At 41.9% G+C, this 25443-nt stretch overlaps 1 protein-coding gene and 1 long non-coding RNA gene across 2 annotated transcripts in view; both read left to right on the top strand.

Annotated features, from left to right (window-relative positions):
* The window catches only part of LOC129444463 (nectin-3), an 88117-nt gene that overhangs the window by 19137 nt on the left and 43537 nt on the right, over positions 1–25443 (top strand). The window lies entirely within an intron of this gene.
* On the top strand, positions 11093–16643 carry LOC141361601 (uncharacterized). Its single transcript, XR_012367750.1, has 3 exons — positions 11093–15488; positions 15576–15744; positions 16520–16643. It is a non-coding gene; the product is annotated as an uncharacterized lncRNA (long non-coding RNA).

Below are 25443 nucleotides of genomic sequence, written 5' to 3'. Positions count from 1 at the left end.
CAGCTTTAAGCATATATTGCCCACAGAAGTGCCACATAAGCCTACATACATAACTGATGGGTAAATATCACTGATAACAATAAATTCAGATAAACTATCATGTGCATAAACTAAATTCAGAACATCTCCTGAGATGAACATCTGTAGTGATAAGTTATATAAAAAGCTGTTTTCAGATTACTATTTTCAGCTGCCCATCAACTGACTGTCTAGCTTCTGTTTTTAACAATGTTTTAATAAGTGTGTTTTTGTAAGCACATATAAACTGTTTAAAAACAGATTGCACATGTGGCATCACGTCACTTACCCTCTGCTTTAAAAAAAAAACTTTCATCCTATCTTCATTTGTTTTCTTTTATCACCTCTCAAATATTGGTAGGTTTCTTCAAAAATTCAAAATTTTGAGCAAAAAGCTGAGATAATTGCATTTTTGTGAAGGACACAAAACATAAAGTTTTTACAGTTTGCCTTAATGGATGCTTCAATGTTTTAAAAGTTGCATAAGAGCGTCACCTGGTGGGTAATAGCGGAAATATTGAAAAAAATATGCCGTAAAAAACTCGTCATTGGCATGGAAGCGTTTTTTTTTTCTTAATACGCAAGTTAACTCATCAATGGCAGGGAAAGAGTTAAGGAGCCTGATGGTTTGTAACAAATTAGAAGTTCTGTTAAATATGTAAGAGCTAAATGGTTTAGGGGGGGTTCCAGACAGGGTTTAGATTAAATTAATTAATTAATTCATAAAAATATCATAGTACCAATCATTGGTTCAGTTGCATTTTAATTTTAAAACAGCTACTGTAATAGTCGTTGTTCAGTGTAAATTACAGCTGCACGTGGTTTTTTGTTCATCGAGGGTGGTGAGGACGACAGAGTTTCCACACTTGGAGCGCACTGAGAAGGGCGACTTCCAATATTTTGTCAGGCACCTCAGGAAAGAATGGCACCAGGCCTAGGGCGAAACAAGGCTTAGTGTCGCATCCAGACCACAGATTCCACTTATTGAGCCTCTATGACTTTGGATATGGTGGCGTAGTACACTGCAACCCAATACTCTTCTATCTGCTTGATATAACATGGCTGTCATCAGAGAAAAACCTGCCACATCCAAGGACACAGAGACAAAAAGACATCCTTAAAGGGAGGCTTCCCCTGTGTGGAAATCGCTCTTCTAAGAAAACTCTGGCTAAACTGCAGAAGTGCCCAGGGGAGGATGTAACACTCAGTAAGACAGATTCACTGTCACGCCGTCACACCAACAGTGAAACTCCTGAACAGGAAGAAATGATCGCTTAATTGTATTTACTGGAGTAAATCAGCAGGTCAGAAGAACAAAAGCTACTGGATTGTGCACACCAACTCTTTTTATACCCGTATGTCCTTCCCCTTTTTCATGGCTTGGCTTCGCGAATGAAGATTTTAGAAGGACATCCAAGTCATCTGCAGGCACGCTTATGGCTGGCGAGGCCTATGCGAGACAGGCATATCCTACCACAACGGCTGCAGGGGGATAGACGTGGACATTTCTTTCTTGCCTACGCAAATGGAGTGTGACCCCACCCTTAATGCCTGAGCTTCAACGGCCATGGCCCAGTAATCTGTGTAATACTGCGGTCCTCAGTCTGTAGGTTTTACATTGGAGTTACCATCTCCTAGGCAGAGGGCCAGCCAAGGCTAAAGGGATCTGCCTCCCCTGCTATTTGAAACCATAGCTGGTAGGCAGTGATGGGAACGCGTTACTGTAATTCCACTACTTTTAGCAGTAACAAGCAAGTAACGAAGTATTTTTTAAAATCAAGTAACGCAGTTACAATTACTGAAATTTAAATGAGTTCGTTACTCGCGTTACTCTATTTTGTGATGAATTTACACTTGCAAACAAGACATTTCTGATCTGTGATGAATTAACACTTGCAGACAAGACATTTCTGATCTAACGTCGCAGGACCATGGTGGGCGGCGCAATGAATCATTAAACTTCATCAGTTCCGACAGTGCGTACAGAATGAACATGAAAAATCAAAACCGGACGACATACCTTTGTTTAAAAATTGTGCGCCAGCCATAAGTCCATCCGGTCTGATATCAACTTGAATTTGTAGTCCACAAAAGTAATAAATCTGAGAAATGTTGATATGTTTTCAGACGTTTACATCGGCTTTCATGGAAGAGATCAATCCGCAATTGCGCAAGTTTCAGTTTTGGTTTCGGTTTCACTCACTCCGTGTCTGACAAAACAACCACCGTACTCCGTTTTCTGATTAAATATCTTCCTTTAATCTTGTATCTCGTTTGATTCAAACATAAAACATAATCTTAAATCTAAAATATCACGGATGCGTGGAAAACTGCATTCGAGCGCAATAGCTGCTAGCTTCACACAGCTCCCAAATTCTTAAAGAGACACTACACAATTTTAACACATTATATATTTTCAATGTAAACATACAGAATATTTGTCTAAATGGTCTAAATGATATACATAAAAAAGTACGCTTACATATTATTAATTTCTAACAAAAATATTCAAAGAAACTTTACTAAAATAAGTTGTAAATAGTTAAAGTTTACAGATTTTACAGTTATTTCGTTTTAGGTATTAGACTGGACTTACTACCTGTTGATAACAATAAATAAGTCTAAAAATGTTGTGTTTGACTGTTCAGTACTGTTCATATTTACATTTAAAAAAGCAGACATAAAAGTAACTTAAAAGTTATTTTCCCTAGTAACTAATTACTTTTGATACACAGTAACTGGGAGAGTAATTCAGTTACTTTTTAAAAAAGTAACTAGTAACTGGAACTAATTACTAATTTTCAGTAACTTGCCCAACACTGCTGGTAGGTGGCTGTGGGAGTTCATTCACCCACTGATGCAGTGTAGAAACATCACCCCCTTACGATGTTTAAAAAATGCGCACCAGACACTGCTCTAAAAGACGCTTTTGCGTACCAACGTTGCTGGAATTTTGTTACATAGTTACCTAATTTACTGCAACATAAGGGATTTCTCTATGCATCATTGGTAGATAATTATTACAAATGTGTTAAAATGTGTTGTTAGCAGCAATGCAACAGTCACTGGCCCGATTGGCCAATTGAAATATTTGAGCACAAAAAAGTGTGAAACAGACCTTTTTCCTTAATACTTTACTCATGCATTGTTTGATAAGTTTTGATTTGCGCGCACCTCTAAAGCGCGAGTCCAAACCGCACCTCAAGGCTTCGGACAACACACCAGTACAAGCAAATAGTAAAGACAGCACGCAAATGCCAACAGAGTTAATATTTTCTTGCACTTGAGCGGACATTTTAACACAAAATATCTCAAAGTGCCATGATTATAGTAGTACACACATAGTCTTTTACACATTTATCCGTGCATTTAAAGGAATTCTTCACCCAATTTAAATATGAATATATTATTAAATAACAACTCCTAGAAGGACAAAAAACCCTTGGGAGAAATTAATATATATTTATATATATAAACACGATAGGGATAGGAAGCTGGTAGGCGGATTAAACTGGTTCAGCCGGTAGTCGTTGGACGTGCATCGGCTGGGCATCAGTAGATCAGTGGTGTGTAGGCCTGGCAAACTCGATTCCTTTTAAGGATCCGGGTTATTGTGAGTCACTCACTAAAGGGATCCGGGTTGTGTGAGTCACTTGAGTCACTCGAGTCAGTATTGCTAAATCGCCAAGGAAACTCAGTACAGACCCACTTGTAACCGGCTGATCCGCGCGACTCGAGATTCTCAGAGCTGGAAACATTGCAGACCATGGGACTCATGAAACACAGAAAACTGCTGTCATAGTAAAGCTGGCAACATGGCAGACTAAAAAATAAATACCACATCTGAAATATATATATTTCTTATTTTTATTTATCAGTTAAATCAGTTAAGTATTGCATACATTTTGATTCTGATTTACCCTTTAATCCAGAAATACAATCTATAGAATTTTTGAAGTCAAGTTTAAAAACATTGAAAAGGGGTTTATTTTTCATAAACTTCGATACCACATCTGAAATAGTGAATCTTCCTACAACGTTATGGGTCAGAGCCGGAGAGTCTCGAGTCTGCAATGTTTCCGGCAGATCTGCGAATCTGCAGTGTTTCCGGCTCTGACTCGAGAGACAGTTCGCGCGGATCAGCCGGTTGCGGATCAGCTGGTTACGAGTAGAGAGATTCTCGAGTCAGAGCCGGAAACATTGCAGATTCGCATGTCTCTCGAATCCGCAATGTTTCCGGCTCTGAGTGACAATCTCGGGTCAATTCGCGGCTCGCGCGGATCCGCAGCTCTCTCGAGTTTGCAATGTTTCCGGCTCTGAGTGAGAATCTCAGGTCAGTTCGCTGCTCGCACGGATCAGCAGGTCTCTCGAGTTTGAAATGATTCCGGCTCTGAGTGAGAATCCCTGGTCAGTTCTTGCGCAGATCAGACGGTTACGAGTGGATCTGTAGAGCAAGCGAAGTCTCATTAATAATGTTGAAAGAGGTTTGCGTGTGTGGTGGCGCTGTTTATGGTTTTACATTGAATTGTAGTAGGACTCAACTGATCCGGGTTAATGATACTAGAGACTCGCGACTCATGAGTTAATTTAAAGATCCGGGTGAAAGATCCGAGTGAGTCACGACTCAAACAGGTCTAGTGGTGTGATGACCTTCACAGCAACAGGAACTGGGTCTGTTTGTCTCATTGTCCTCGGGGTTGAGAACGAGAAAGGGAGAGAAAAACAGAATTCTATTAGCGTAGGGGCCGTTCGCATGTAATGCAAGTGTCATACAGTATTGTGGTTAATATTCGCTCGGTTCCAGACAGGCTTCCTATTGCGGCAATAGCATATTACCCATATGAGGTATGTGAGTGCTTTGTTCTAGTCAAAATAACTATTGCGGGATAATTACATTTACTGGACATTTTATGTGAATGCTTTGTTAAAGAAGAATGTCTTAGGTTTAGATTTAAATTAATCAACTGTGTCTGATAGTCGAACATTATTTGGTAAATCATTCCAGAGCTTAGGGGCTAAGTAGGAAAAGGATCTACCACCTTTAGACACGTTTGATATTCTAGGGATAATTAAGTTACCAGAATTTTGTGATCGCAGTTTACGTGGTGGATTGTATTCTGATAGTAATTCTTGAATATATGAGGGAGCTAGGCCATTTAAGGCTTTGTGATTAGTAGTATTTTAAATTGTATGCGATATTTAACTGGTAGCCAGTGTAAAGATGCCAGAATTGGACTAATGTGGTCATACTTTTTAGATTGAGTAAGCACTCTTGTGGCGGTGTTTTGAACCAGCTGTAGCTTATTTACCTGATTTGCGTGACATCCCCCGAGTAACGAGTTACAATAGTCTATTCTAGAGGTCATAAAAGCATGGATAAGCATTTCTGCATCTGATGCAGAGAGCATATGGCGTATTTTTTAGATATTTCTAAGATGGAAGAATGCTGTGCGGCAGACGTTGGAGATGTGACTATCGAAAGATAGATTGCTGTTGAACATTACGCCTAAATTCTTAACCGTGGAAGATGGCACCACCGTGCAGCCATCTATGGGCAACTTGTAATCTGACATATTATGTTTGGAGCGATTTGGTTCAATAATAAGTATCTCTGTCTTATTGGAGTTTAGCATAAGAAAGTTATGTGCCATCTAGTCCCTAATATCACTAATGCAGTCTTATAGCTTAGCAAACTGGTGGGTTTCGCTAGGATATGACGAGATGTAAAGCTGGGTATCTTCCGCATAGCAGTGAAAACTTATGTTATGTTTCCTGATAATGTCTCCTAGAGGTAACATATATAACGAGAATAGGACAGGGCCTAAAACTGATCCCTGTGGTACGCCGTATTTAACGGGGGAGTGATATGACTCTTCCTCATTTACATAAACAAAGTGATATCGATTGGTTAGATACAATCTAAACCAGGCTAACGCCTGATCACTGATGCCAACATAGTTTTCTAGTCTATTGAGTAAGTTTATGTGATCTATTGTGTCAAAGGCTGCACTAAGGTCTAGTAATATAAGGATTGAGATTTCACCACGATCAGATGTTAAAAGGAGGTCATTTGTAACTCTAAGCAGCGCTGTCTCTGTTCTATGGTGGGGCCTGAATCCTGATTGGAACTTTTCATATGTATTATTATTCACTATGAATGTGCGTATCTGACTTGTCACTACTTTTTCTAATAATTTCGAAAGAAAAGGTATATTTGAGATTGGTCTAAAGTTATTAAGATCTCCCTGGTCAAGGTTTGTTTTTTTTAATGAGCGGTCTAATAACTGCTAGTTTGAAAGCTGTTGGAACGTATCCTAATTCTAGTGATGAGTTAAAGATATTTAGTACTGGGTCAGACACTACATGAAATACCTCTTTAAGTAGTTTTATGGGAACAGAGTCTAATATACAGGACGATGATTTGGATGATGTTACTAATTTAGAGAGCTCTTTTATTGTAGTTGGTTTAAATGACTCAAGATGTTCGCATGGTAATCTAGTATTAAATGTACTAATGGGTAGACTGGTGGCTGTTTGCGTAGTTTCTATGTTTTCCCTAATAACCGTAATTTTGTTAGTAAAGAAGTTCATGAAGTCGTTACTATTATGTTGGAGTTTACTATTGGTTTCTGTTTGTTCTTTGTTTCTAGTCAGTTTCGCAACTGTGCTAAATAGGAAACGAGGGTTGTTATGATTTTCTTTAATAAGCGTACTGAGATAGGTGGATCTGGGGATTTTTATAGCCTGTCTGTAGTGTTGAACACTCTCTTTCCATGCTGAATGCCATACCTTTAACTTTGTGCTTCGGTAGTTTCTTTCCATTTTCTAGCTACTTTTTTTAAGGGCTGCATTATGATGGTCATACCATGGAGCTGGCGGTTTTTCTTTGATTCTCTTTTTTCGAATGGGAGCTACGGCATCCAATGTGCTAGAACAAACGTACTCAGGTTTTCTATTATAATATCCAGATCTTCACTGTTATCTGCTACATGTTCCATTTGAGACAGGTCTGGAAGAGTGCTAATAAAGCTATCTTTAGTGGTGGAAATTATTGTTCTGGCTAATCTGTAGCATGTTGTAGACTGAGTGATCCTATCTAGAAGTACAGTGTATGACACAAGGCAATGATCTGAAACTGCATCGCTCTGGGGTGATATTTCGATGTCATTAATATTGAGTCCGAGTGACAGAATTAAGTCTAATGTGTGTTTGCGAGTGTGCGTGGGCCCTGACACGTTTTGTTTAATAGCAAGAGAATTTAGAACATCCATAAACGCATGTCCTAATGCATCTTTTGGGTTATCCATATGGATATTAAAATCACCAACAATAAGAGCTTTATCTGCTGTGACTGTAAGCTCAGATAGGAAATCTGCTATTTCTAAGAAAATCTGTGTGGTGGCCCCGAGGCCTGTAGATGGTAGCTTAAACGAACAAAAGCTGTTTGTTGTTACAATCAGTTATTTCAATATATAACAGTATTATTTGAAACAAATAAAATTTTAGTTTGGATTTATGTTTTACTTTAAATATTTTGTTGTATATTGTCGCTACACCACCCCCTCTCCCTTGTAGACGAGGAACGTGTTTATTATAATAGTCTTGTGGGGTGGATTCGTTCAAACTTATGTAATCGTCTGCTTTAAGCCAGGTCTCTGTTAACCCCCTGGGGTCCAAAAACCCGGCGCCGCGTTTTGACGTGTTTTTTTCCTTATCATGGCAGAATCAACTTAAATACTCCATCATTAATAATCATACACTTATGTGTTAGACATTATTTGAAACAGTAAAGGGTCTTCTTTTATATGTGTTCATTCACAATAACAACAGATCTTTGTGTTTTTGTCAAATAAAGAAAATAAACAGGGTGTGCATCCAGACATTTCTGTCTCCACCAGCTGTCTCTCAAAACACGTTACAAAAATCAATTGAAACTCCGCGAATTCTCGTCACACAAACATGATACACATATCCAAAGAAAGCCTGAAATGTCTACTTTTAAACAAGCTAAATATAATCGAAAACAAATAATGCCTGTTTATATAATCTGCATTGAAGTAAAGAGAGTACCGTTTTTCCTCGCTGACTTCATTATCTTTAATTCAGTCACGCCCACAGGCAGACGAGCGGTTCAAACCATAAGAAACAAAGCGTAAAGTTTATCAGATTTAAAGACTTTACCGCATGTTTGGATTATAAACTTTATACAAACACGTGAGGAATATCTTAATTTATGTCTGGACATTGAGGAAGAGAAGCATTTATCTTTAACGTTACCTTAGAAGAACAATGGAGGACGCACTGGAGCTGGAGGAGGATATTAGAAGTAAGTAACAGTTAATTTATACCATTTATATTTGCTATCATGTAATATGCTCATGGCTAGTGCAGTTCAGCCTACATACAGTAAGCAACCTCAGCAGACTGCACGCTTCGGATTGAAAAACCTTCGCATTGTTTACAAACGAGGACGCAATCTTACGTAATGGCGGATTTCACTGTTGCATGCTGTAACAGTGTTAAACACAGTTATTCACTTATATCCTTCATGGTAACTTTCACTAAGGCTGCACTGCTGTATCTTTTAAGTGTGTGCTGTAATATGATTCCATGTTTACATGCTTATTTACAAACAAATTCGCGTGACCTCCCGTAATGGTGGATATCTTTTACATGTTTTACAGTGTTAGACACAGTTATTCACTTTCGTATACTTCATGGCAACTTTGAGTAATGCTGCACTGCGGGATTTGCTGTAAAATGATTCCATATTGTTTACATGCAAGGTAATTCCATACATTGCGCTTTACATGCGACACCGTTTTTATGAACGGCGCGTTACACGGAGACGCGAGCTCACGCACATGGACGCCATAGCCATATGCGATGTGTTTTTAAAGTTCATACACGCTTACAGAAACGCGTTTAAAACAGAAGCTAGACGATAAGGGGATGGGCACTGAAAACAGTCATCTAAAAACAGCTTTTTATATATCACTGCAGATGTTTATTTGAGATGTTCTGAATTTAGTTTATGTACATGACAGTTTATAATGTAGTATCAGGGATATTTACCCATCAGTTATATATTCTGTGGATATTCTGTGCTAACAGCTGTTTATAACTCTCTTACAGGTCTGCATCCCTCTTATCAGTACAAAACTATGAAGTGGAAAAACACCTTTTGGACATATAGTTATATGGTAACATGAGCCACATGAAGTTTACAGCTCTGTTGTTTATCAGTTTCTTATACAAGTGAAGTTTTTGAATAAGTGAGTTTGTTTCCAAATAAACTGAAAATGTCCTACTGACCTTCATTTCTATTTTGATTATATTATTAACTTCTTAATAAACCTCAAACAAACATGCATACATTTATCCTCACATTCTTTACTGTAGTTCTTAACATTCCTGCCTCATTATGCAGCTTATTATGCGAGTCTTTGTTTGCTAGCTGTCAATCAATCCTTCTCGCATACGGCCCCTCTAAACAAAAAGTGTCTTACAATTTCTTAATCAATATATTGTTTTATGTGAATAAGTAGGCAGTATGATTTTCACATCATTTTAAAGAAAAAACTCTAGACTACTAGATTATGTTTAGAAAAGTCTTGTTAAAACATGTTTAGTATGGGTTTTGTGTATCAGTGACTTAAAAATTTTGCTTTTTTAAAAACCACGCATAAACATTTTTCTCTCAAAAATACAAACATGTACATACATGTAGCTCATATAATATTTTAGCCCAGTTTGTGCTGAACGCAGTGGTATGAGACACTTGCCATTATTATGTTTTAAAGCAACTGAAAAAAGACCAAATCCAAGAGCATGTCAGAACCTCTGACAGTGTCCCAAAATGGTTGGACCCCAGAGGGTTAAACAGGGTGCATCTAAGTTTTGGTCTGTAATTATTTCATTGATAATAGGTTCTTTATTGGTAAGCGATCTAATGTTAAGAAGGCAGAATTTTAACATTTGAGTTTCATCTGTTAATGTATTGTGTTCTAATTTTATGTTAATAAGATTTGTACGAGACGAGGTAGACGGTGCTAGAGTTCTCAACGGGCCTGAAAATTACGACCCGACCCGACCCGTGGCTTTTAAAGCCCGGACCCGATATAACCCGACACATCAACATGAATTATCTGCCCGAACCCGACTCACAAATGAGTAACCTAGTAGTGATAATCAAACACAAACTAAAGACGCATATTATATTAATAATTTAGGTAACACTTTATATTAGGACCAGCAATGTACTGCATAATTGGATCGAATTTACTGCGTATTTGTAACAACAGAGTACCTCTACGTACATACTTATATGTATGTATGTATGTATAATAACATATGTTAAGTTTTGGGTTATAAAATATGGACAATTATACGTTAAAGGAATAGTCTACTCATTTTCAATATTAAAATATGTTATTACCTCAACCAAGAATTGTTGACACATCCCTCTATCATCTGTGTGCGTGCACGCAAGCGCCGGAGCGCGCCGCGACACCTCGACAGCATCCAGCCCAGCCCCATCCATTCAATGGCACCACCCAGAGACAAAGCCAGAAATGACCAAACACATCAACGTTTTTCCTATTTAAGACGAATAGTTATAAGAGCAAGTTTGGTGGTACAAAATAAAACGTAGCGCTTTTCTAAGCGGATTTAAAAGAGGAGCTACATTTTATGGCGTAATAGCACTTTTGGGAGTACTTCGACTCGGCGCAGTAACACCCTCCCTCTCCCATTATGAGAGGGAGAAGGGGAGCGGACTTTTCAGGCGAGTCGAAGTACTCCCAAAAGTGCCGCCACGCCACAAAACATAGTTCCTCTTTTAAATCCGCCCAGAAAAGCGCCACGTTTTTATTACCACCAAACTTGCTCGTATAACTACTCGTCTTAAATAGGAAAAACGTTGATGTGTTTGGTCACTTCTAACTTTATATCTGATTGGTACCATTGAATGAATGGGGCTAAGCTAAATGCTATCGAAGCGTCGCAGCGCGCTCCAGCGGTTACGTGCACGCACACAGATGATAGAGGGATGTATCAACAATTCTTAGTTAAGGTAATAACATATTTTAATATTGAAAATGAGTAGACTATTCCTTTAAGTATTTTATTACAGGGTACCTATTGTAATATTACGTTGTAGGCTATGTATGACCTTAGGCAATATGGGGAAATTGTATTTTATTGTGAATTTTTATATTCACTACTTATCTGATAAAAATATTGTATACCGTCCGTCATATCTACGAGCCACGTCGGCAAATTAATATATCAGCACATCACTTTTATTTTAGTAGCCTATATTACTAATATGGTTTTAATAGCAAGTTCAGCTGATTTAATGTAGTTATCTGTGTTTTAAGGCAAGTACAATAAAAATAGCAACTTATTCCCTATTTACCAGGTAACTGTAACATTTGCGGGCATATTTCAAGTGTTGCTTTGCAATCTGAAACTCTTGTTAAAAACTTTTTATTTGAAATCACACAATAGTGACAACAAAGCTGCACGCTATTTGTTCATTTAATAGGTCTTATTAATGGTAGAACGAAACTTTGCAACATGCGTCAATACAAGCATTTTTAAGAACACTTTATGCACTGTCATTGTACGCTGTAAATTCGGCTTAATTACGTGGTATATTGCGTGTGGTAATATAAAGCGTTACCATAATTTACCAATGGGGAAATAAATGGATACTAATAATATTATAAGAGTAAAACATTTCTTCCTATACCTGACAAGCGCCTTTGCTGCTGTCACTGTTTCAGCGAAGTCAGGGGCCACCTGCGTCAGTGCATCATTATCAAGTCCATGGCGAAGGACAGTGTTGAGGACGTGGTCCATACAGTCATGTCTCGTGTATGACCTGAGAGCATTAACTACATTTGCTCCCTGGTCTGTAACCCAAACAATGTCTTTTAATGACAGTGGGTCGAACCCGAACTTGGTGACCAAAAGCTTGATCAGCTCCCTCTTGATGTTATCGCCCGTTTTTTTCTCATCCACAGGAAACGTTGCCGTGGTCAGATTCTTTTCGATCAATTCAAAATCTTCTGTAACATAGTGGCACGTTATTGACAGATAGTGAATCTTTCTGAAGTCGTCTGTCCACATATCTGTAGACATTCCCACTTTTCCTCCTTTGTTCAGGATCTCTTTCACCTGCTTCGCAAACTTTTCTCTTTTTTCCTTTGCCAAATTCCGACAGTGTGATGCTACTGTGTTGGGAGATGGGAGGACAGAGCTTGCAGCAACTCTGCCATGTGTTGCACCAACATTTATGAGCTCCTGTGCAAGTTCTAAGAAGCCGTCTCCTTGAACAAAATAAAATGGCCTAATGTCTTTGGCGCACATGTAAACGCATTTTTCTGTAACTGCCTGTTTTGTTTTAAGGGGGATATTTTTGGCCATGAACTTCGTCATTGATTGCTGCTGCGTCGTGGTGGTGGTCGTCGAATGCCCACAGTTTAATATATGGCGGCTCAGGCTGGACGACCCTGTTTTTTTGCTGTCATATTTCATAAGCACCTTGCATTTTGAGCATTGCACATAACCTGTAGGATTTCCTTCAGTATCCAGCACCACTCCAAACACTTTCCAGACCTCTGATTTTCCTACTCCTGTAAAAGCGACGGTAAATTCACCTGCGGCAAGTTTGCTTTTAACCAACTCCATCCTCTCTTCTTCTCCAGGTTAAAAGCGTGCACGCAGCGGCGTCAGATCTGCCCCCGCCCCTTTCCATGATGCACGCACTCGCAGAACACAGAAGCAAGACTTTCTTTAAGGTGAACAGCAGCGATGAATGATTAATATTTTTTTCACTGAGCAGAAAATATTAAGACCGCGGTCCGACCCGACCCGAGTCATTTGCTAATATTTTTTTTACCCGAACCCGGCCCGAACCCGCGGGTCCCGTCGGGTTTATCAGGCCGACCCGACCCGTTGAGAACTCTAGACGGTGCTCTGTATTTATTTGTTCGAGGAACAGACACAGTCGAGATGTGTTGGTACTCTGGTAAAAAAAGGCTCTATATGCTGGGATATATGTGATCTTGACATGTCAAGGCAGCTAACAGAAGGATGTGTAAGCCGATCTGTCTGTTTCCTGACCTGGGCCCTGTATAGTCAGACAATATCAAAAGTAAGACTATTGGTCAGATTTCTAGAGAGAATAGCACTTCCTTCCGGAGACAGATGGAGGCCATCTCTCTTTACCAGGTCAGGTTTTCCCCAGAAATGCTTCCAATTGTCTATAAACCCTATGTTATGCTGAGGGCACCACTTTGACATCCAGCCATGAAGAGACACTAATCTACTGTAAGTTTCATCCCCCCGGTAGGCGGGGAGGGGACCAGAGCAAATTACATTGTTTGACATTGTTTTTGCAATTTCACACACCTCTTTAATAGTATCTTTGGTGATCTCCGACTGGTGGAGTCTGGTGTCATTCGTGCTGGTGTGAATAACAATCTTAGAAAACTTACGTTTAGCATTAGCCAGCACTTTAAGTTTGGATCTAATGTCAGACGCTCTGGCTCCCAGTATACAATCGACTATGGTGGCTGGTGCTTCAATGTCAACATTCCTGAGTATAGAATCTCCAATAACCAGGGCACCTTTAACAGACGTCTCAGCCGGTGTATTGCTGAGTGGAGAAAATCTGTTAGATATTACTACAGGAGCGTATTTTGGGTGCCGAATGTGACTATGCCACCTGACAGTCACCCAGTTAGTCAGCCGTCTTGACTCTGAAGTCGGAACCGAGCCATGTGTATTACGCTTAACACTAGGCGCACCCAAAACAGTGTTTGTAACATTAACATTAGCAGTCTTACTGTGCTCAACTAGCGTTCGGAAGCACGCCTCTAGTTCTTCAACCTTCTCCGTCAGCCTTACTACTTCAATACACTTAGCACATGTAAAACCCTCTATGCTAACGGATGAAGCTAAACTGTACATGTGGCAAGTAGTGCAGGTTACAATGACAAGCGGAGTCTTACCGTTTTCATGCCGGGCGATGGCGTCTCCGTTCACCCGAACGCGGTCCGTGAAGCTGCATCGAGACGGGTGCTCGCTCGCAGCACGCCTCGGCCGCCTTCAAGCGTCTGTGGTCAGGGTGATGTGAGGCACGCCGACTCTGCGAAGGTCGGGCAGCACCTCCTTCACAGCTTCCCGATCTGGTGAGGACAGGTCAGAAAAGCATACATCGGATGAATCCGCCATTAGATCATCAACGCAGGCAGGTTTAAGTAAACAGACGGTAAGAAATGCTAGCTTTAGCCGGCACCGACTGATGATGCTAGCGGGCTATATGCTTACACTGGGTGTTACTAGTGATAAAATCGTTTCGCTAAGTAATACAATTCAGTAATCGTCAAGGCAAAGTATTCCTAAGATAAATGTCACGAGTGACTATAGGGGCGGAACCAAAGTTATGGAGAAGAGTTTCGCCCGGACCGATTTACCCAAACACCGGCACTTCCGGGTAACCCTGGGCAACGAAATCAGCGAAAACAAGCGACAGGTGTACATGCTGAGGTGCCGAACGCTGACTGGACGGTTCAAGGGAAGCAGGAAGTATATATAGAGCAAGTGAAATACAAGATGTTGTTCATTGTTGTTCCCATTTCTGGTGGATGTTAGAGCGGATGTTGTGGCAAAGCGGTGGGTTGACGTGGCGAAGCAACGGATACGGATTCAAAGAGAAGATCTGTGGAGTAGAGAGAACAGAAGGACCGAGTCATTGAAACAGGTTTGAGTTGAGGACGAAGTATATTGAAGAAGTGTATTCTTACCTGTGTGTGTACATGTACATTCAAGGCTACAGCAAAGTCAATTCTGAACGGAGGTTTCCTGGAATCAAGCGGCTTGGGGAACCGCGAGAAGAGGACGAATGAACACAGATGAAGAGAGATACAGGGTGCCACGATCGTGAGTACAAGTAGATGTGTACATTTATTGAAGCATTGAAGTAACGTACAGTAAACTATTCTGTGTGGAGTGTGTTGCTGTGTAGTGGCCCCACCGTGTAGTACGAGGCCGGTGGGCGAGCCAGAGGAGTGTAAGACACGCTGACCATTGTGTGGGGAACCATGACGCCCAGACCACCGCCCGTGGCAGCGATTGCAACGTCCCCCCCCCAGTGAAGTACTTGACTCTGAGTGGAGGTATGGGCCTTATCTGTCACTAAGAAGTGTGGATTGCCGTGGGTGAGTGTGAATTATTGACGTGTGTGCACCTGAAGTATTTGCAGTGCTGTGCCATGTCTCCTGTCGCCCGTACCGCCCCTAGGTCAAGCCGGTCGCTGTGAGGTGTGCTGGAAAGCTGCCGTGGTATGATTACCAATGTGGACTTACCTTTTTATCCCCGCCTGTGTGTTCAAGCAACGAAGGGGATTGTGAGTACAGTATCAACGTGCTGTGGGAGAGATCACAGCGAAGTTAAAGGAGGTAGGGAAACCGTGAGATCGCAAACTAACTGTTGTGTGTCAACCCTGTGTTGGAGAGGAGGCCTAGCCATCTGTTCCACCAATCTAGGTAACGATCTAACCCTGGAGATGAAAAGGAGCTGACGGGTCTGTTACGGACATCCTCTTGCAGTCCCATCTACCTCCCCTCTGCCTCTGAAGACGGTATCAGCCGTGACCAAGCCAGCAGCAGCCGGTTGGAAGTGGATAAATCCTGCATTCTCTCACCGTAGACCAAGGTCAGGTGACGTACAAACTCTTTCACCTACATTGAAAGCCTACTTGGAATGTTTGAGTTAACCATCATGAGTAAACCTGAAGAGTCTGTTGATACAGAGCAGCACGTCCAGTGAACCGCAGAGCCACCCTAGAACCAAGCTAAAGCTATACATACCCAAGTCGTCTGTTGATACAGAGCAGCATGCCCAGTGAACCGCAGAGCCACCTTAGAACCAAGCTAAAGCTATACGTATTCAAGTTGTCTGTTGATACAGAGCAGCACGCCCAGTGAACTGCAGAGCCACCCTAGAACCAAGCTAAAGCTATACGTACCCAAGTTGTCTGTTGATACAGAGCAGCACGCCCAGTGAACCGCAGAGCCACCTTAGAACCAAGTTAAAGCTATATGCACCCAAGTTGTCTGTTGATACAGAGCAGCAGGCCCAGTGAACCGCAGAGCCACCCTAGAACCAAGCTAAAGCTATACGTACCCAAGTTGTCCGTCGATCTAGAGCAACACGCCCAGGAACCGTAGAGTAGTCCCAGGGTGGAGCCCAGGGCCAACTTACCTTAGCGGCCCTGTAGATCCAGTCCAGTGCGCCTAGCCAAGCCCATACTTACCTTGTGTATCTGTCAGCCTGGTGGAGTACGGTCCCGCAGCATCTCCAAAGTAGAAAAGTAGAAATGGAGTTGCTCTTAGTTCAGCAGCTGGTCATCAGAAAACTTCAGTGCCGGGGAAAGGCACGACAGTCTAACAAGATTTCCCAAACCTGTCTCTTGTGTGTGTGACTGTAGCAGGCATCCAGGACGAGTGTGGAACTCAGCGGGCTGTGGACGGAGGAAAGGGTCGGCCACCCTGTGGAAGTAGAGCAGAAGAGGAAATTAGTAACACGAAGGAAATTTCCCCCTCATACTTACCTGAATACACCACGGTCACTCGCCGGAGCGGGACGTGGAACGGCTGGGAAGGCCGCGGAGCCACCCACGGCAGAGCAGGTAGTTGTCCCACCTCAGGCATCCACTAATTGTTTATTCTGCCTCCAGGTTCAAGGGACAAACGAGAAGGAGCTCCATTCCCCCTGTCTCCCCCTTAAGTAGTGCCCCTGTCTCTGGTACCTGGTCCTCTCCCCTCCTGCAAGATCCAGCTGGGAGGCAGAAGAAGGAGATTATTTTAGCTTCCCATTCCCCTTTTTCACTAAAGTTTTAAATAATTTAAATAAAGTTTGTTTTAACTTTTACTTGCCCGCTTCGTGTGTTTGGTCATTGGGGTGCTTTGGGGACTTCCTCGAGGTGGAACGCCCGGAGGGGCATCAGTAGCCCACTCCGGTTGGTAACATAAACTAATAAGTTATATTATATAGATAGGAATAAGATAGTGAAAAAATAAGATTTAGCTGATAAGCTCAATGGAGCTCCGGGCTTGTGACTCAGTGTTACTCGTCACTCAGCGTCCGAGTGTTCTGTCTAATATTTTATTACACAAATAAAAATGTCACAACTTTTGCGATGTAATTTTAACAATGAGCACTCAAACACACCAAACCAACAATTACTAAAAACACACACAAAAACAGATTATCCACAGGCACTGCACTAGTTCATAAAATGACATACGTGTATTATGAAACCAAAGGCGAGTTCGCATTGCTGAATTGTCCATGCTAAGCGTTTACAATATAACATTCATTTGTGTATTATTCAACGTATTACATATGAGAAATATTTATATTCTGTCGGATTTAGTATAAAATAATCAGTACGCCCCAGCTCAAGTCTGCCCGAGCTCTGGCCATTCTTCCTGAGCCCAGGCAAGGCTCGCTTCTCGGCTAAAGCAGCTGCTCTGGCTAAAGCAGCTGCTCTGGCATCCTATTGTTTCTCGCTGTATTGCGGCTCGTATGTGTAGCCACAAGCATCAGATTTGCGCACCAGATCTTCAAAATCCCCCTTCTGCCATATCGTCTTGACCCCCGGTTGTCCAGGAACGCCATCTCTGGTTGTGTCTTGCGGGCATTAAGTAGGTCGTTAATAATCGTCCTAATGTTCCATTTTAGACCAGCCATTTCGGCAACGCGGCTGAGAGTGTCCAACAATGATCGGCCGCTTAACAGCAGATTGAGGCATCGTGCCACGTTGGAGCCTAGCTGCCCCCTCCGTTACGTCAGTATATTGGTCTGCTTTTCGCAGAGGGCGTCCTGCTACGGCTTTTTTCGTTCCTTCATCCCGGCAGCTCTGAGGAACCTGTCGTAAGCAGTTCAACTGCCCACTCAGCCTGCTACAGAGGTGGAAAATGAAATCTAGCGGCTCTGAGTCGGCGACCTGAAGATGAGAGGATCGCTCTTCAGGAGATGGTGAAAACATCACTCTCCCCCTCACCCCGGAGGAGGGCCGGTTGGGGAATCCTTGGTTTCGTTTTGTGTTCCGCCGGCTTCAATCGGCACCCACTAAACCTCAAAGAGCGAATTCCTCTTCTTTCTCCAGGTCCCCGGAGGCATGTAGGAGTTTCGAACGGGCTCAAAACCCTACGTTCTTCTCTTCCTCATTCGCCAGCGGATGTGTCGAGCGGGACATCTACAAAGGAGCCCCCTTTGCTCAGCATCCATCAGCGGTTTTGGGTGAGTGTTTCATTACACACAACATCTCACAATGCGGCCAAAGAGCACGTGTCATTGAGTTCCCCGTCTCCGCTCGCCACGGGTACACATATCGTGCCGTTAATTTCCTCTCACTCGATATCTGGGGGCCTGGGAAGAGCTTCCCAGCCCGTCGCGTTGGCTTTTACGCACGATCCGTCTCGGTTATGCATTCAATTTGCCCGGCTACCTCCCAAATATTCAGGCATTCGCTTCACCACGATGAAGGCTGCCAATGCGCACATACTGCGTGCGGAGATTGCTGTCCTATTGGCGAAGGACGCGATCAAGCCGGTCCCTCCAGCCGAGATAAAGTCGGGGCTTTACAGCCCTTACTTCTTTGTACCCAAGAAAAAGCGGCGGGTTGCATCCGATCCTAGATCTGAGCGTACTGAATCGAGATTTCACAGAATTCACAATAACAGAATGCTGTTCAAAATGTTAACGCAGAGGAGCATATTTTAATGCATCCGCCCACAGGATTGGTTTTGCAGCCTTCAACCTGAAGGATGCGTACTTTCATGTCTCCATACTCCCCCTACACAGGCCGTTTCTCCGCTGTGTGTTCGAGTGGAGGGCATATCAGTACAAAGTCTCACCATTCGTGCTTTCTCTCTCTCCCCGTGTCTTCACGAAAGTTGCGGAGGTTGACTGCAGCCCCTGAGAGAGCGGTGTTTGCGTTTTGGCGTATTGGCTCATAATAGCTCAGTTTCGTCAGATGCTGTGCACACACATAGATCGTGTACTTAAACACCTCGCTCGTCTCGGTCTTCAGGTCAACTGGGAAAAGAGTAAACTTTGCCCTGTGCAGAGGATCTCTTTTCTCGGAATGAACGGGATTTGGTTGATTTAACTGCACGTCTAATAGAAGCGCGTGTTCAGTCAATTCTGACTTGCCTCAACATTTAAAGGCAGGGTTGCGGTTCCACTGAAATAACTTCAGAAACTTCTGGGGCATATGGCAGCAGCTGCGGCTGTGACACCGCTCGGGCTGATTCATATGAGACCGCTTCAGTGTTGGCTTCATGACCAAGTCCTGAGGAGAGCGTGGCTCACCGGCTTTCACAGTATCATAATTACATTGAGATGCCGTCTCACTTTCACCCCGTGGTCCGTTTCATCAGCGTGATTCGATGCTTAAGATGTATTAGTGCGCACCGACAACACTGCGTCTATAGCGTATATCTATCGCCAAGGCGGTCTGCGCTCTCGTCACCTGTCACATCTCGTCCGTCATCTCCTCCTCTGGAGTCAGAAGTATCTGAGGTCTCTTCGTGCCATTCACATACCGGGGTTGCTGAACACAGCGGCAGACGCGCTCTCACGAGCAGCGCGCCCCGGCGAGTGGCGACTCCACCCCCAGTCGGTTCAGCTGATTTGGAAATGTTTTGGCAGAGCACAGTTAGATCTGTTTGCTTCTTCAGAGACAACCCATTGTCGCCTGTTTTATTCATTATCCGAGGGAACACTCGGCGTGGATACACTGGCACACAGCTGGCCGCGGGGTTTCCCCCCAGTAAGCTTTATTGCGCAGACACTGTGCAAAGTCAGGGAGGACGAGGAGCGCATTCTATTAGTTGTGCCGTACCGGACAACTAGGAATTGGTTTTACAGAGTTCACTCTCCTCGCGACAGTCCCTCCCTGGCTGATTTCCTGGCACATTATGGCACTCGCGCCCCGATCTGTGGAACCTCCATGTGTGGTCTCTGGACGGGGCGCAGAGGTTTTAGGTGATTTACCACACTCGGTATCTAACACCATCTCTGCAGCGCGAGCGCCGTCTACAAGACAGGCGTACTTGCTAAAATGTAATCTGTTCGTTGATTGGTGTGCTTCTCACGAGAAGACATCCGAGAATGCTCGATCAGACTCGTATTTATCTCCTTTGCTTGGACAGAAGGCTGTCTCCCTCTACCATTAAAGTAGATATCACTGCGATATCCGCGCACCACGCTCCTATAAACAGTAGGATAGTGGGTCAGCACGACCTGGTTGTTTAGTTTTTGAGAGGCGCACGAAGGCTGCATCTATGGAGATAGCTTAATCTCATTAATAATTCACGCAAAAAACATAATTCACACATGCGTAGACAATTTCACATGCATGAAATCTAATTCACATACACAAAAATATATATATTCGCAAAAAAACGATGTACATACACAAAATAAAAATACATATTCATAAAATACGTTTCACAAACAAAAAAAACTATTTACAAATGTAGAACTGTGTACGAAAAGTTTTACATTTTGAGTTTATCATGACTGTGAATGTACGAATTGTCTTTTTTGTGTGTGAATTGCTTTGAATTCGTGTGTGTGTTTTTTGAGACTTTGGTGGCAGCGCGCTTCTTCAACGTGGGTCACTCGTACTTTTTAGCCAATCAGATGCAAGCTTACCATTCAACCAATCATAACCTGCCAAGAGCGCAGCACTCAAGGAGCTCAGCAATGCACACCTTTTGCGCAATCTGGCTCTCCTGACGTATTTCCGGAAGAATCTTCCAGCGCATTTCGTATCTGAGTGTACTAGCAGCAAAATGCTTTCATATAATTCATTTGAGAGCGATTTATAACTAAAGTATATTTATAGCATTATGTAGTTAAACATTATAGTAATGGCTTCCAGAAAGTTTAAAATCTACAGCGGAAAGAAAGTAGTTAAGCTGAACATTGCTGTTTCCTGTTATTTGAGGACTCCTCAAAGTTCAACTCTGTATGTGTTTCAAAATGTTTTTTGTGGACGAAAAACACGCAGAAAATGGATTCACATCAATCGACGGTAGCGATTTAACATCACATATCATACAAGGATCTGCAGTCATTTTATAAGTGATAATTTGATCGTGCTATTGTCCCTTAAAGTGCGTCGCTGGCTGAGAAAGGACGCTGCCTTATCCAGTGAACCAAGTATTGCATTTAGTTTTGTTCAGGTATAATTAATATTGACATGTATATAATTAACTTTTATTCAGTGTTGCCTGCGCTGCAGGAATGTAAATATAAATGACTTTACACATTTGCAATGCAGTAATGTATTTAAATATACTGTAAATTACTTTCATTCAGTGTTGGCTGCACTGCAGGAATGGAAATATAAATGACTTTACACATTTGCAATGCAGGAATGTATTTAAATTAGGGCCGGGACTTTAACGCGTTAATTAAGATTAATTAATTACACAAAAAATAACGCGGTAAAATTTTTAACGCATTTTAATTGCACTTATTTTTGCACCGCGGAACATTTCTTATTGGATGAGTTTCGGCGGACCGATTATACTGGAGCACAGTGGCGAACCGTGAGTACTTCAGCTGGGCCTGCAAATGCCTCTCCATGCGCAATTACGCATGGCGCAATAAATGAAAGTCACAAATTTAATGGATAGGTTCTTCTTACTACACCGCCTTAATTCTTAAAAACAGGAAAATGGAGACAAGTGAGCATGGGGGAAAAAACACCAAAATAAATTGAGAGTAGTTTGTTTTTCATAAATTTTAAAATTCAGAATATAATACTAGGCTATTCGTATTTCGTTAAATCATACAGTTAACGTGTAAAAATTCTGAGCATGCAAAGTTAAATTACAGAATAGGCATCGTTTGCCTTTAAATGCAGTTTTAAAGTTTAAAATTACTTTAATCTAACTGATAAACACAAATACAGACTCTGCTGCTCTGTAAATTTCCATTTAATTTTTGTTTTTTGTAAATATATATTTAGCTGTAGGATAGCTTGTTAGTCTTTTTTCATGAGGGGAAATATAGCACCCTGCGTTCTCAGTGCACCTCCTTGTGGCTTATAACTGTTATATTTTGCGGGCTCGCAAAATCCCTAGCCCGAGCCCCGGTGAATGCTGCATGCGCATCTCTCGGCTGTGCTCTTCACGAGTACCCGCTTAAGTAATTTCGTTTTTACCTCAGCCCTATCAAACTAGCCACAACGTCAATCACGTTTTCTGCCATTTACCTCAACCACTCTCACCGCAGAGATTCGGGCCATTAGACGGTCTATGATTAGGACTTCTTCTTCTTTGGTGTTTTACGGCAGCTCGCATCCAGCTTGTTGCATGATTAGGACTTCATGAAGGCTTACAATGCTTTGTTTTTTACCCGCCCACTTGAAATCAAAGCGTGATTGGTCGATTTGCCCGTCACTCTCCACACCAAAACACATAGCTTGGCCTTCCTTGGGATTCTTGAAGTCCTAACCAATGAATGAGCCAGTTTACCGGGCCTTAATAGAGACAGACGATTCTGATTGGATATGAACCTGACAGTAAGCTTAACGTAGAACGTAGAACATAGATGAGAGAAAATATATTACATGTATTAAATTTAATTAAATATAAATTTAAACATGTAAAAACATATTTTTATTGAATACTTTATTATTTATTAGTATTATTATAAAAAATATTTGTATTAATTTTTTTAGGCCTTCTCTGAAGGCGTAGAAGGCCCTGAAGGTTCCCCACTGCTGGAGCACCAACTAGCGTTTATGGCTTCAGACCACAATAAACCACAGTGAACATGAATGAAGAAGCTGATGAGATGGCTTTGGTTGGCCCCGTGCAGTGGCGGAGTGGCAATCGAGAGAGTCGGGACTTTTCCCGATGGGCCAGTAGTGTTTTAAGGCTGCGAGGGCTGGTCTGATAATAGCCGTGCTTTCAGTCTTTAGTCATGCACTCCAGCCACACTAAAACCTATTTATCATATATTTAATATGCTTCAGCGCTCAAAATGTATCTGGCCTCACTACTCTCTCTATCAAGCCCGTCTCCCCTGGAGTTCTATCAGCCAATCAAAAAATAAAGAAAGAAGCTACACAATAGCAAATCGGAAAATAGCACTGTTGTATCTGGGTAAGATTTAACGCAACAACCAATAAAAAAAGCATAGCCTCGCACACCCATAGAGGAATGGAGCTCCGAGCATCACTTTAAGCAGCTGAGAGTAAGTCTGATCTCCTGTTTTAATGTTACAACAAATGCACAACTTTGACACAAACAATGACAACTTGACTGCTGTTGGAGAATGTTTCCCAGATAATAAGCAGCAGTTTTTCACGAGTGTCTGTAACTTAGCCAACAGTTTACAGCCTGTTCACTGACAACACCTGCTCAGAACCAGATAGCAATTTCCTTTGGGCCGGATCCGCATGAAAGCCTTTAGATCCGTCTGTAGCGGACATACGGTATCTGACTGTGGGCCAGATCTGCACCTGATAAGATTTCAGCTCTGCTAGCAGGGCCGGCGCCACGAGGGGGCGTGAGGGGGCGTCGCCCCCTCACCCGCACTTGCCCGCCCCCTCAGATCACCATTAATGTTGAATGGGATTTTAATAAAATTTTATTTAAAAATCACATTTGCCTTGTGTATTGTCTTCCTAAAGTGAATTTTATAGTCTAATTATTTAACAAAACAAAAAAATCAAGTGTGCATGTACTCTACCGTGACATTAATAAACACACGCCCACTCCATGGCTTGTTACACATCAAGCGGCGCCACTAGAACTGTGAGGTGATGACGTCAAAGCGCCGCGAGAGCGAGACGAAATTACACTTTGCATGATTTCTCGAATCGTTCTCGCGGTACTTTGACGTCATCCAACTGTCGGTTCTTGCAGCACCGCATGGAGTTGAACAAGCCTTTTGTGTTGACGGCTTGACGCACGTCAACAATGAGCCTGCGTTCTCAGTCTCAGCGGGAAATCAAGATGTCGAAGTGCGAAAGTATATCAAAAGTTACAGAAAGGAGTGGGAGAGTGACCCGGGCCTGTAGCAATGGATATATGTAAAATAGCACTGCAAATTCTGTAAACCGGTCTCCGGATTATCACACATCAATTAATGCCGTGGCGTGGATTATTATCAGAGCATTTCAGGTGCACAGAACTATGGGCTGAATTTTGTTTCTAAATTATTTAATCAAACATACAGTATTTAAGAGCAAAACTATTAAATTGTTGTAAAAATTTTTAATTCGCATTTAAAAAATGTTATCTTAAAATTATTTTAGTTACAAAATACAGTAATTGTTAACCAAATTTTTTGCAGTGTGGGTTTTTCTTTGGGTGGTTTCGTCGCGTGTCCCTGCATTTTGCTCTCTGCTGCGCTGTTTTTGTTTGTGGATCGGGGATCTTTGCTTTTGAGTCAAAAAGTTTTGGATGCAAGTTACAAGCGTCTCAGTGGGCGGGATCAACCTAGTTGAATGAAAGACCCGTTTCTATTGGCCACTACTGTCACCATTTGGCCACGCCCACAACGGAAGTCTGCCTGTGGAGCGGGGAGAGCGGGGCTGTGCTGTGGAGAGCGGCATGTTGTTTGTAAGGTACGAAAGATCATTTAATGTCATAAACTCTGTGGAATGTGTATAAAAATGAATAGCTTGTGTATAACTATCCATATGTTTTAATGTCTCTTATTTAAATATGCAACGTTAGTTATTAGCATTAGCTTCCGGAGGCTATTGCGTCCAGAGTTTGCTTTATCCAGCTAACGTTAAGTCTTACACAGACATTATTACCACGCTTTTATTAGTAAGTTAATCACTTACTGCATACGGACATAAAATGTACTCATGATGTGACGCAATCGTGCAAGTTTGCTGTTGCAGGCTGAATATTTTTGCATAATTGACTACTAAATTAGTATTTCTTTTTTTGAACAGAAATGATAAATTATACAATTATTTTATACAATTAATTCTAGCATAGCAGTTATGACATATAATAGAGTAAGATCATGTGGGCATTTAATGACATTGATAGATCCAAATATGACTATGCCAAAAACGTTAGATTAAACCGATACAAGGAGCAAGTCCAGTTCACTAGTTCTTAGTTTTACTAGACCTCTCTTAGTCAGGAAAATGACTTTGTCCATTGCTCAAAGATAGAAAACGCTGTGGTGAGTTAATGCTTTTACTCAACCACAAGGTACAGAGATGAGAGCATCAGGCAGGGGACAAAATGATAAAGAATAAAATAAAAATGGTTTATTGAATAATCTTAGCTGCACTGTCAATGGTCTGTCTGACTCGTCTTGTAACATATTTTGGTAACACTTTACAATAAGGTTCAT

The sequence above is a fragment of the Misgurnus anguillicaudatus genome, chromosome 3, assembly GCF_027580225.2.
Source record: "Misgurnus anguillicaudatus chromosome 3, ASM2758022v2, whole genome shotgun sequence".
In the NCBI taxonomy this organism is placed as follows: domain Eukaryota; kingdom Metazoa; phylum Chordata; class Actinopteri; order Cypriniformes; family Cobitidae; genus Misgurnus; species Misgurnus anguillicaudatus.
The sequence above is the reverse complement of the archived record's forward strand: the minus strand, read 5'-3'. Positions and strand labels throughout refer to the sequence as shown.